At 50.9% G+C, this 12,181-nt stretch overlaps 1 protein-coding gene across 2 annotated transcripts in view; it reads right to left on the reverse strand.

Moving 5' to 3' along the window:
• ARNTL (aryl hydrocarbon receptor nuclear translocator-like) overlaps window positions 1-12,181 on the reverse strand; it is a 92,529-nt gene that overhangs the window by 30,888 nt on the left and 49,460 nt on the right. For both annotated transcript variants that reach the window (XM_012725611.1, XM_012725610.1), the window contains exon 3: window positions 505-625. The gene's annotated coding sequence lies outside the window, so the exon portion shown is untranslated. The remainder of the gene's footprint in view (window positions 1-504; window positions 626-12,181) is intronic.

Raw genomic sequence — 12,181 nt, forward strand, 5'->3', positions numbered from 1 at the left:
TTTTAGCTCTTCTGCCCATTTTTTGATGGGGTTGTTTACTTCATTTTTGTTGAGTTTCATCAGTTCTCCGTATATTTTTGTGATCAGTCCTTTATGACATCTCTTTTTGAACATACATGGAGACCTCAAACAAACACTGCCAAAACCAAGCCCCACCTCTACGCTCAGCCATGTCAGTAAGTGGCACATGGATTCTTCTGGCAGCTCAGGCTCCAAACCCAGAAGCCACTGCTGACTCCATTCTTTCACAGCCTGCGTGCATCTACCACCAAGTCCTAAGAGCTCAAGATTCAAAACGTACCTACAGTACAAGTACTTTTCCCCCTTTCCTTCCTATTTCTGCTCAAATTGTCAGTTCCGCATTTGAACAACAGAACAACTGTAGGAGGCAGACTACTGCAAGGTTCAGGGCTCCTGGAAGAAACCACACTTCCCGAAGACCACCACCCAGACCTCCACAGACAGGCAGCTACCTAGGAGGGCAGAGGCTGGAGAGATTTTTACCTGAAGTTACAGTTCTTAAAACTCAGGTCCACCCTGGCAGGAGCAAGGGACTTGCTGGTCACCTCAAAGCGATTTTCATGTTTTGTAGCTTCCTTCCAGGCAGTCAACTGCTTTCAGAAACCTATGGGGGGAATCACAGGGGCAGAAATCCAGAAAGGTCACTGGGGGGTTAGAACACGGTTGGATCAGCCAAGGGAGAAGGGGAGGCTTGTTCCCGATTCCCAGCTACAGGAGCTACAGCTTGCAGCCCGTTAAGCTAAACTGCAAACACATGGAGGGGCCTGGCAGATGTTTTCTGTAAAAAACAAAGCCTCTTAAATTACTAAACATGGGTTCTTGGGCACATTCCTAAGGAAGATGATGGTGTTTTCATTTCTTCTACCATGTCAAACAACTGAGTACACTCAGCTGAGTATAAAGGACACACAACTGAGTGTGCACTGTTGAGGCAGGCACACGTTTTACTGCGTTATCTAGAGTAACACAACCAAACCTGAGAACAGATCCTACTGTTTTCCTTTTTACGTACAAAGAGACTGAGGCAGAGTGGATGAAAAGACTGGCCATGGTCACACAGCCCGAGGTGGTGGGCGCCAGAAGCTAAGCCTCTGCTCACACCACCCATTCTCTCAAGGGAGGTTAGTGAACTAAGCACAGACAACGAGGAACAGCAGAAAACAAGTCTTCAGGAAAAACTAAGTTCAAACAAAATGCCAGCAGAGCCAATACCTAAAACTGTCGGGAGTGTGTTCAGATGTTTAAAGGAAATGTCGATGGACCTCGCGTGAGTAGGGTGTGCATGCAGCGAAGGGAAAAGCGGATCCTGAAAAGGCGCCCCTATGAAGACAGGGGACTGTCGCCTGCCTCGTGTGGTGGGACGGGCTTTTTCCCTGCCCTTCCGCTCCGTGCTGGAGGAAGTGGCTCAGAAGGGAGAAGCAGGCATCCACCCCCCTCTCCATCCCTGTACAGACTGTAGGACTTAAATAACAAACTGGGGCACTCCTGACCTTTCAGGTATTTCACATCCTGTCAGCTAGTTCTTGCAACCACTGGGCTCTCTATGGATCACCATGAAGGTCTTCAAAGGAATATATAGAATAGATTGGATTTTGTCCTCTGGAATTATTCCTCTATGCAGTAGGGACTGCATTGAGACTGAAACCTCACTCTGAACATGTGCAAATAGGTGACTGGGGATTCTGTCCCTGTCTCAATCAACACATCGGCAGTAATGAACACAGTCCCCAGTGAAGTGCGGCCACTGGGAGGCTCGACATGCGAGTCTGTCTAAACAGGACTCTGTTCACACACTATCTCTTGGCTCCCCCATCAGCAGCTCACAATCCTCCCTGGACCTTCTGCCCTGCCTCCCACCTCCCCACACCCTAGAGCTCCCACAGGGTCTTCTGATGAACGGGTCCTGCCACTTCCCTCCATCCCTGGTTGTTACCTCCATCCAGGCTGTTCTTTCCTCACTGTGGTCGGAGACACTGTTTGCCTGAAACACTGCAGTGGCTTCACTGCTTTGCCCCAAGCCTTGCAGCGAAAACCCAAACTCCTTGGCAGGACACAGACTTGGCGATTGGGCTTGCTTACTTCCCTAACCTCACCTCCTAGCCAACTCCTGACAACTGGAGCACGGTCTCGCCACTCCCACCCGTGCGGACATGGCTCCTCTATGTGAAGGGTCCTCAGGTGCTGCCTCATCTCCTCAGCGGCTTCAGTGCTCTCCCCTCTCCTGTGTTGCACCCTTCTCCCCCCAACATAAGCCCACGGATAGGCATGCCCAGCATCACCCCTTGTTCCAGGTGTTCTCAATGAATGTTAAATCACAAGCTCAAACCCCTCCTCTTTCCCTCCCTCTCTTGACCCATGAGGAAGGTTCTAAGTTTTATGTAGCAAGTGCCACATGAGGTTTCTCAATTTCCCAATACTCAAACTATAAAAATAATACATGTTAATGAAGATTTGTGCACTATATTTGCAAACCAATAGCGATAAGACCTTTCTGGGATACACAGACAAGGAAAGGAAGCTGAACCTTCCAGGGCACTCAATTATTTTTGGAAAATAGTTTTCTTTAAGAAGGTGCACTTAGATGTGAACAACAACAACAAAAGAAACACTCTTTCTGTGCCGTTTCCAAATGAGACTGGAGCCAAGGCAGGGGGTTCCAGGAGACAGAAGGTATCTGTGAGAGATGCTTGTAGGGGGTGGGCTCAGCCCGGGGCTGCCATCATATAGTGAGGCCACTTCCGGGAGACCCCAAGCCTGTGGTCTTGGCACCCGGGGTCAGTGCCCACTTCTAAGCTAGAGATTTCCAAAGCTGGACGTGCAGAAAAAGCAGGCCATGAAAAGACTTGTCCAGACTGTCTGGGGAAATTAGGGCACCGCCAACTCCCTTCCCTTCCCCCTCTCAGGTGCTCTGCACAAGAGGCGAAGTCATGGCACAGGGTCCTGGCAGCGATGCCTCGGCAGCCGAGAAGGGTGAGAGCGCCCATCAACGATCGGCCTAAAGGAGACACGGCTGCCGCTCGAAGCAGAGCAGGGCCAAGCGGAGCATCCTGTAAGCCCTTGCCCCCCACTTAGAGGAAGACCATAGCCACAACCACAGGCCTGCTTCCCCACTGCCCCAGGGCCCAGAGTGCCACAGAAGAGAAAGGAGGCTGTGTAGATTGTACTAAGATTCAAAGCACTGGTTGACCTGCCTGTGTTGGCCACTGCCACGGCACTTGCTCTGGCCATTCCATGTGAGCAGAAGGGGTAGTGCAGCTTCTGAACAGAACCTTTACCATGTGTTCCTGCCTGTGCCGAGACCAGTGCTTTCCTGGAGAGGAAGAGAGGCCTCTGCTAGCCAAGGTCCTGGAGGGATGGCGGCATGACAGACACAAACCTTTTAGCAATGGAAGCCCTACACCCCAGGAAAGCCCTCTGCCTCAGACAAACCTGGGGGTCAGTCAAACCTGGATGCAGTTGTTCTGACCACTGCATCCTCCTCTAAGGCTGACTGATACAGAGAGGAGGAAGTGAAGACTAGGGACCCACAGTCACTGTCTGCCTGATGACAAGCAGGAACAGTTGTGTTCACATGCTAACGATCCATTAAATGGGCCATTACCCAAAGATCCTTCCAGGCAAGGAGCTAAGAACTGTAGAGGCGAAGTCACCTTGCTTAAGATGGTGCAGTGAGCAGGGGGAGACTGAAACCCGGGTGCACCTGGCCCCTGCTGGCTCCAACCACCACACCACTGCCCTCCTGCCTCCAAAGCCACCCCACAAAGTAAAATATAACCCCCAAACCAAATATAAACCCCAAACTCCTGGGAAAGGTAGGAGGGGAAATCCTGGCTCAGGAAAAGCGCAGAAACTGGGCCAACAGGTTGTCTTGGGCTTCCTGATGGCAGCGAGGGCAGGGTTCCCTCAAGGGCACAGGCTAAGAAGGTGCTTGTGCATGGCAGAGAGTGGAGCAAGGGGGTGTCAGGCAGGGGAGGGTCTCCCCGTGGGCTGTGTGTAATGCTGTGCCAGAAGTCTCTAGAGAAACAGGCTTTCTGAAGGAACAGAGGGCTTCCCCCTTTTAAAAGGGACCCCAATGAAAGCCCATCTCCCTCCTGCCTCTCCCCCCAAGCGTGACAGCTGAATGGAGTAGTATCAAAAATCCATATGCAACCCCAGGGTGTCCCTGGGTAGTAGTGGCTTCCTATAAAATTTAGTAAGAGTCAGGCTTAGGAAATGTGGACAGCAGTTGAGTCAACAACCTTAGCTACCTGCCTTGTATCTATATGCTGCCAACTGACTTCCCCACAAAGGCCGGAGCTCCCCAGGAGGGGCCCCAAGCAGCCCCCCAACCCCCACACCTGTGAGGCGCTGGTCCTGGCACAGCACCTGCTCTGGAAGCCATGGCCCCTGCTCCTGTGCTCCACTACATGGTGCTGGTGCAAACCCCAGGTCTGCTAAGGGGATGCTGTGGAATTGCTCTGGTCTGTTTAGATGGTGGTGGCCTAACTTAAGCAGAGGCAAGGGGCTGGTGGGGCCGTCTGCTAGCACCCCCATCCACGATTTCTTGGACAATCTGGGGGAGTCTGGCTGCCTTGCTTTGCAACAAGTGGATTTAGAGCATTCACCCAGTGAGACCAGATGCCTTTAACCTGCAGTAACAGGTATTTCTCTGGCATGTTACAGAGGTCAGGGCACTGGGACGGAGGAAGGGAGTCCTATGGCACAGATTCCTTCACCCAGTTGGAGAGTCAAGTGACTGACTAAAGGCGTGACAGCATGACTACTCTAACAGGCAGGGACATGCTTACAGTTGTGTCACAGCACCTACCACAACCCCAGGCGCATTTGTAAGAGGCAGAGATTTCTGGAGTCGTTACAACTTACTTCCGGCAGGTGGCAGTCAAGTGTCTTGAGGAAGCAGAGTCTTTTTCTAGCTGTGGGGCATAGGTAAAGTACAGGAAGGAGCAGAACAGAGCAAATGATTATAGCTTACTGGCTGTTGTGTGTGAATGTGTGTGAATGGGTAATGGAAGAAGGGGCCAGGGAGGAGGTGAGACTTGATTTAAATGCTGTGTCCTAGTGAAGGGTGTTTTGAGTGGATGAGGTCCTGTTTGGGTCACACGCATGTCCAATCCCAAAGTCAAATAGAAACCAAGGAGATTAGATTTGGAACTACCAGGACAGTCCAGAGGGTCTCATTGGAGCAGGATTTGTGAATGCTGGGGCACTTTGTGATAAGGTGCTCACTTCCACAAAACCACTAATGGAGGGTCTATGAATTTCAGTCTTGCTGAGCCACCAGCAAGGAATGTAGAGGTCTGGTTAAGAGTCATTAAACAGGACTAACCGTGAATTCTCCAATGGCAGGCATCTAGGCCAAGAAAGGCACACTGGAAATGTTCACTGAATGGTTGCCTTCTGCAACCCTGCCAGCTCTATCACTGCAGAACAGGGAAGGAACAGGCTGGGGACTAAGGTATGGCTCCAAAGAGCTTTCTGGGAGGATTCCTGGCCTCGGATGGGGATAGACAGGCCAATTCCAGCTGACATGTGACCAACTGCCCACCTGAAGTGGATCAAGATGTGACGACAAAAGAACCATAATGACAGCAACTTAGTGGACTACTGGATTACTCCGTTAGCAGTTTTGATAAAATAAAAAAGACTTCAGAGAGACTTGGAGTCTTGGGGATGACCAACCCCCTAAAATATATATGATGTACCTATACAAAGAGTTGATGCTTTTAGTTCTTTTAATACACCAGGCCCTTCGTGAAACAGACTTGCTCTCTGCTGGCAGATGCTTCTCAGGTTTCAAATTCTGACTACCACTGATTAATGCATGGCTGCAAATCTCAGTTCCAGAATGTTGGACACTTAACCTCCTTTGTTATGGTCCTGTGACCTGTTGGAGGTGGATACTTAGAGCTCAGAATGGTGGCTGGCACTCACTGCATAAGTGTGAACTATCATGATTCCTCATGTGACCATCAAAACAGCTGTATAAGATGGCTAATGTCATCTCTCCTGTTTTACAGGTAAGGAAACTTAGCCCCAGAGAGGTTAAGTAACTTGATCAAGGCTAGTGATTTTACAGGAAGGCAGCTTTAAATCCAGATTAGTCCTGTCTCAAACTCACACCCTTTACACTCTATGACATGGTTGCTGAGCAAGAGAAGAAACTGGAGCACATTCCACAGTAAGCAGAGGCTTAGAGATTCTTCAAGTCAGACCTTCCACGGGTCTGGCACAGAACACCGAATCTACAGGGTTTAACACTATTACACGGACGGGGAGGAACCAATGGCCAAAGCAGTGTGGGAGACATTAATTAAACTGCTGGGTTTCTCTTCTGCAGGGCTTCTCAGAACCTACACTTGCCCTGGTGGAGAGTGAAGTCCCAGAAGCAGCAGGCTCCAGTTCCCCATGGGTTCCGGTTCCTGTCCATAAGCCTTTTTTTTTTTTTCTAACATGTAACAGGCAAGAGTTTAGTGCAGCACACTGAGGGGAACCCTGCTCTGCAAAACCACTCAGGACTGAGATGCCTCCTGTCCGGTAGCCCTAGGAGCGCAACGCTAGAGGTGCCTGCTATGTCTCTCAGCTCCTCTGAACACATCTGAGGTCTCTCACTTGTCCCTGAGTCCTCTGCATTGCACAACTCTGGCTCTTGTGCCCTCTGTCCCTCAGCACACATGATGCTCCCACCCCACTCACCAGACTCCGCTCAGGATTCTGCCTCCAGCATTTCTCTACACTGCTCAGAGAATCAACCTTTCCCTTGCCCACTGATAAGGGAATCGGAGCTACTGAGGGAGATTACTGGTGCTGCCTTTCCCCACCAGGGCCCAAGCCCTGCTGTCCTCTGAGCCCCAGCGCCCAGCGCAGGGCCAGGCACAAAGAACAGGCCTCAGTGTCTGCAGGGGGTATGCTTGACTTCTGTCACATCCTTCTTGCTCTTCCATCTCAGCTCTGGGATACAGCCCCCAAGGGCAAGGCTTCCTTCCTGCCGTTAGTAGCCTTAACATGCCATTCAAAGATGGCAGAGGGGAGTCCCCCTTAGCCTCCCACACCAAAAAGCAGTAATGAGTCATGTTCATTAATGGAAGGCATGTCAGCCTGGCCTCTGTTTTCTTTACATGTTCAGGTGCTACAACAGAAGAGACAAGAGCCTGGCTCTCAACACTCACGAGAACACTCTACCAAAAAACTTACTGCCTGAAGCTGAAGAAAGTTCTGGAAAACATCTGCATCTTGTTCTAAAGGAAACAAAAGGATGCATGGCTGTTATTTGGCAGTAAAAGGAGAGAAGGCTGAGGAAGAGTTGAGTCAAATATGGGGTGGCCTGAAAGGGGTTCAGAGTTTCTGGTTGGGGCTGAGGATGGAGACAAGTCAGGACAAGCAACAGGTGGTGGATCCAAGGAGGAATGAGGTGCAGAGAGAAGTGATGTGTCTTGTTTGAAAATTTGAGGAAGCTTAGAGGAGAGTTGGAAACCATGGAGGAGTAGAGAAAGGGATGCAGAGGATCTTAAATGGTGAGGTATTCACTTTCTGGCCGGAGCAGAGAGACGTCAAGCAAACAACAGCAGAGGGACCTGAGGACGGGCCAGGGAGGGGTGCAGGCCTGCAGGCCTCGCAGCAGCACTCACCGCAGGCGCTCGGGCTCATGGCACCTCCGACCTCCCAACGGGAGCAGAACAAAGCCTGGGATTCTAGTCCAGTCAGGAGGCATGTGGGGCATGGACTCACGAGCAAGAGCACGAGGGGGTGGGGAGCGGGAGGACAGGACAGCAGTCGCTGAAACGCCTACAAACCCTGACAGCCAGGGTGCCCTCCCAATTCTGCCACCCCCTGGCCATGTGCCCTGGGCCAGTCCTGTGTCCTCTGGGAGCTGTGGCTTTCCCACCAGAAGGGGAGGATTCCTCCCCCAGACTGGATGAGCTCAATATAGGGAAAGCACTCACAATGCTGGTCAGAGCATGTTCACTCAGTGGGCGACCTCATGCCGGTGAAAAACAGGGCAGCAGGCAGCAGGAAAGTAAGCGCTGATGTCTCAGACAGCAAGGTCACTCTGGAAACCTGAGGGGTGAAGCAGCTCAGAAATGCAGAGAGAAGCATGTGGGATGTGAAGGCGTGCTGGGCAAGTGGACGAGGGGGATCTGGAAGTTGAGGAGACCCCTGGGCACTGGAAGGGAGTGGAAGGAGGTAGCTGTGGGAAGGCTAAAGAGGGACCTGGGAGGGGGGAAGGTGACATCACAGAGGCAAGCACTGCAACAGGAAGCACCGGCACCTAAGAATTGAGGCTTTTTGAGTCCAATTGCTTCATTTTATAATCTTGCAACTAAACGACTTGGAAATAACTCCCATGGAGTTGGGAATGGGATCATGAGAGTTAAGTCAGTAGGTGCCAATAACAGAATTTCGGAGTCATCCAGGGAGAGGAGAGAGCCAGAACAATGGCGGATTTCCCTACAGCAGTGGATCCTACAGAAGTTGACACCTGCACCAGGGCTCTGGGTGCCCAGGACACCCAGCTAGGAGGGAGGCGGGGATCCCCCTATTGTGCTTCTAGGGCTTGGCTGGTGGGGAAGGAGGCCTTGGATTGCTTCATGGTCCCAAAGCCATAAAGCAATCCACCCGTCACGGCTCACTGAACAGCCACATCTGCCAGGTAACTTCTGTGGTGACAGAACCAGGGATTTGCGTAAATTTCCACCACAAGCTGCATGCAGCAGCCAAAAACTTAATTCAGGACAATTTTGTAATAATGAAGACACTGTTAGCGTGCTGGCCCACAATCATTCATTGAGCTTTCAAAACATATTTACTGAGGGCTCCAATGCGAGGCACTGTTCTCCACAGCAGTGCCAGGGATGAGGCAGGAGACAGAGGTCCCTGTCCTCGTCTAGGAAGCTTTCTGGTAAGGGAGGTGAGCAAAGGAGATAGGTGAGCAGTCATATAGGCAGGAGACTGGGGGGTGGGGAGGGGGAGTGCTGAGAAATCTGAGACAGGGCAGGAGCAGTTCCCGAGATGAAGGAAGTCGAGACTGAGGAGATGACGAGATGAGACGGAGGGTCAAGGAAAGCTCATCCCTGGCCAGGAGGAGGCACGGACCAGTGGCAGGACAAGCAGGAGAGGCTTGTGCCTGGCAGCCTCTGCAGCAGTTCTGACTTTGCTTCTGAGTGAATGGGGAGCGCTGTGATCCACTGGGCTTTAAGCTGGGCTGTGGTGTGGTGAAGAGCCTGGAGGGGCAGGTGAGGGGCAGGGAGGGAAGGCTGGGTGCACATGCTGGGGGTGAGGGCGGAGGGGACCTGTGCCTGCATGTGACTGGGCAGGCGGTGGCAGATGAAGAGGTCAGTTAAGGAGATGACTACAGTAGTCTGGGGAAGAGATGACACAGTTCACCCTGAGTCGTAGGAGTAATGGTGGTGAGAAGAAGTCCAGAGACGGACTTGCCAGCAGGCCAGGAGGTGTAAGAGGAATGGGGCTGAGGAGACATGATGGGGAGATGAAAACCTGTGGGCTCTCGGTATACTCTGAACAAGGATGGGGTTTCCTGTCTTTTTCTGACATGAGAGGCAACAGCCAGTCTGAAACACACAGGTGCCCTCAGCCAAAGAGGTGGCTGGGGTGAAAAGCCAGCCTGCCGGCGGAGCAGCCTTACCAGGCAGCGTGCCTGCATGACAGCTGTGGAAGAGCTGCCTTTTCATCTTTCGCTTGGCAGGGCAGGAGCCACTGGTCTGGGACGTGTCAGTGAGAGAAGCCTGTGGGATGTGGCGTCGCATCACAGATGACACCTCTGTGGCCTGAGCCTGCCACCCACTTTCTGAGCAGTGACCACCTCCTGTTTACAGAGCCTCAGATACGCAAAGTCCATGCCAACACTTGTATCATCCATTTGGTCCTCAAGATTCCCCGGGGAAGGGATTACTATCAACATTGGGTAGAAGATGACAGTGAAGCGCAGAAAAGTGCAGCACCTTGTCCATGATCACGCAGCTGGCTAGGGGAACGGAAGGGCAGAACCCCACAGTGCCCAGCTCAAGAGCTGGGACTCCACAGGTGCTCTCCTGGTTCAGTGACGCAGAGAAGAAAAGCAGAAGTTCCGTTCAGAGTAATGAGGGAGAGAGGGGTCTGTGGTGCCCGTCACCTCCCTCACAGCCAGCAAAACCAGTGAGGAGGGAGTGAAGTGACCAGCGTGCTGGAGGAATGCAGGCGTATTTACCTCATGGACTCCCAGTTTACCAGAGGGTCACTCTGTGTCAAGTCTGAACAGCTGGAAATCTTTCAAAACACCCCGGTCTACTCGCCTGCCCTGGTGAGCACAATTCCGGTAAGAGGATTTAATCTTGTGAGGGGTCTTCCGCCAGGACTCTAGAGCTAAGATGCTGATCTGGGTGTATCCTGACCCCAGAATAACCCTTCCAGTTCCTCTTTTAACAAAAACGGAATCAGCGGCTTTCCTTCATCTATCTCCTACACAAGGAATACAAAAATATCTCAGTGATTTCAGTTTCGTTTTTGTGACCTTTGGTTACAGCAAGCAAGTGTTGTGTGTGTGAAAATCTGAAAAGGCAGGAGTTGTAGAGCTTGAGATACTTTTTCTAAGAAAATATTCAGTGCGAGAGTCCCAACAAAAATAACAAAAGTAAAACTGCAGCAGCAGAAGCCACCCACCGGGCTGCTGTGCAGTGCCAGTGGCCGCTGTGCCGCTGTGCTCTGGGAGGAGGCGGCACTCGCTCTCAGATAGGTCCGGAGCCAGATCCAAGCCAGGACTGCTGGACTCCAGAGTCCTGTGACAGGTGAAGGAGTACTATCACACACAAAACCAAAGCAAAACAAAAGTTCCGATAAGTCAGCAACAAAGCAAATAACTCAGCAGACATTTTAAGAATAGAACATGACCAGGTAGTCACAAGATACCATTCCTTCGGGAAGGCCATGAGGCCACCAACACAAACGGGAAGAACGGAGCACCTGGCTGGTTTTCCTCCCTGTGAAAACATCAATCCACGGAGGTCACAGAATGTGTACGAGCAGGTCAGCGTGGTGAGAAACAGAGGTGGCAACGATGAGTGATACGATCATAAACACCATGCTTCATATGTCTTAAGATAATGTATTCTCTAAAAGGGATAGGGAAAATTTCATTTATCTGACAAAGAAGAAAAGCAGATAAAAATTCTGATTCTACTATGTATCCTTATGTAAAAGGATTTTTTTTTCTTTAAAGAAAACACTTCTTCTAATTTCAAGTCCAGCCTAAGGTTTTAGGCAACGTATACCATTTGTTCTTTCAAAGACTCAATACAATTCATTAACATTTTTCCATTCTCTTGAAATGTATAATATCCCCTACCAACAACTTGTAGCTTCAGAAACAAGGAGGATAACAGTCTTTGCAACAGAAAGAAGGAAAAAAGGTAGCCAGAGTGGGCAATGTGCACACCACGATGCACACACTGGCATGGCTGCACTAGGACACGTGCTCAAAGCAGAGATGCTGGAAGCCCACGGGGATTATAACTAAAATGGAAAATGGCACAAAGTGATGTAAAAATAAACTATTATATTATTAAAAAAAAAAAGCCATAGACATGCCTTACTGACCACTAACCAAGAAGTACATCTCATAGACTTTGTTTCGTGGCCCTGGAAAATTTCTCTCAAAATTATTTGTTTATGTGTAAAATGGAGCCAGATTTCAGGCTGAGATCATCACTAACAGGGTTTCGCCCACATGAACAGCCACTGGACTTCAGGAAAGTGTGCAGGACACTGCCCAATCCTGAGCTCCCCATCACATCCAGCATCCCTGCTGGCCACCCCTACAACCTCTCCCCATTGCCCTGACAGTCACGACAGTCAGACTGTCCCCACAGCCCCAGGATGTCCGACAGGGGGTGCTATGTACCCACTGAGAACCAGTAAGTGTCCAGGAAAAGGAGAGGCCGATCTTTACCCAGAACCACAGAGTCAAAGCAGCCAGGACTAGAAAGGACAAGGGACAGAAAGGAAACCATTCTGGTGTCTGAGTTACTAGACATTGTGCAGGTGCCTGCAGTCACACCCATACTCCTTAACCTCAGGGTTAGTGCTGTCACCAACCCCACGCGTGGATACAAGTCTTACCTTGCAAGAAGGGTAGGTCACTGCTCAGGGCCCCATTTTTGATAGTGACAGA

This window comes from Condylura cristata, unplaced genomic scaffold (genome assembly GCF_000260355.1).
Source record: "Condylura cristata isolate star-nosed mole 26May11 unplaced genomic scaffold, ConCri1.0 scaffold00015, whole genome shotgun sequence".
In the NCBI taxonomy this organism is placed as follows: domain Eukaryota; kingdom Metazoa; phylum Chordata; class Mammalia; order Eulipotyphla; family Talpidae; genus Condylura; species Condylura cristata.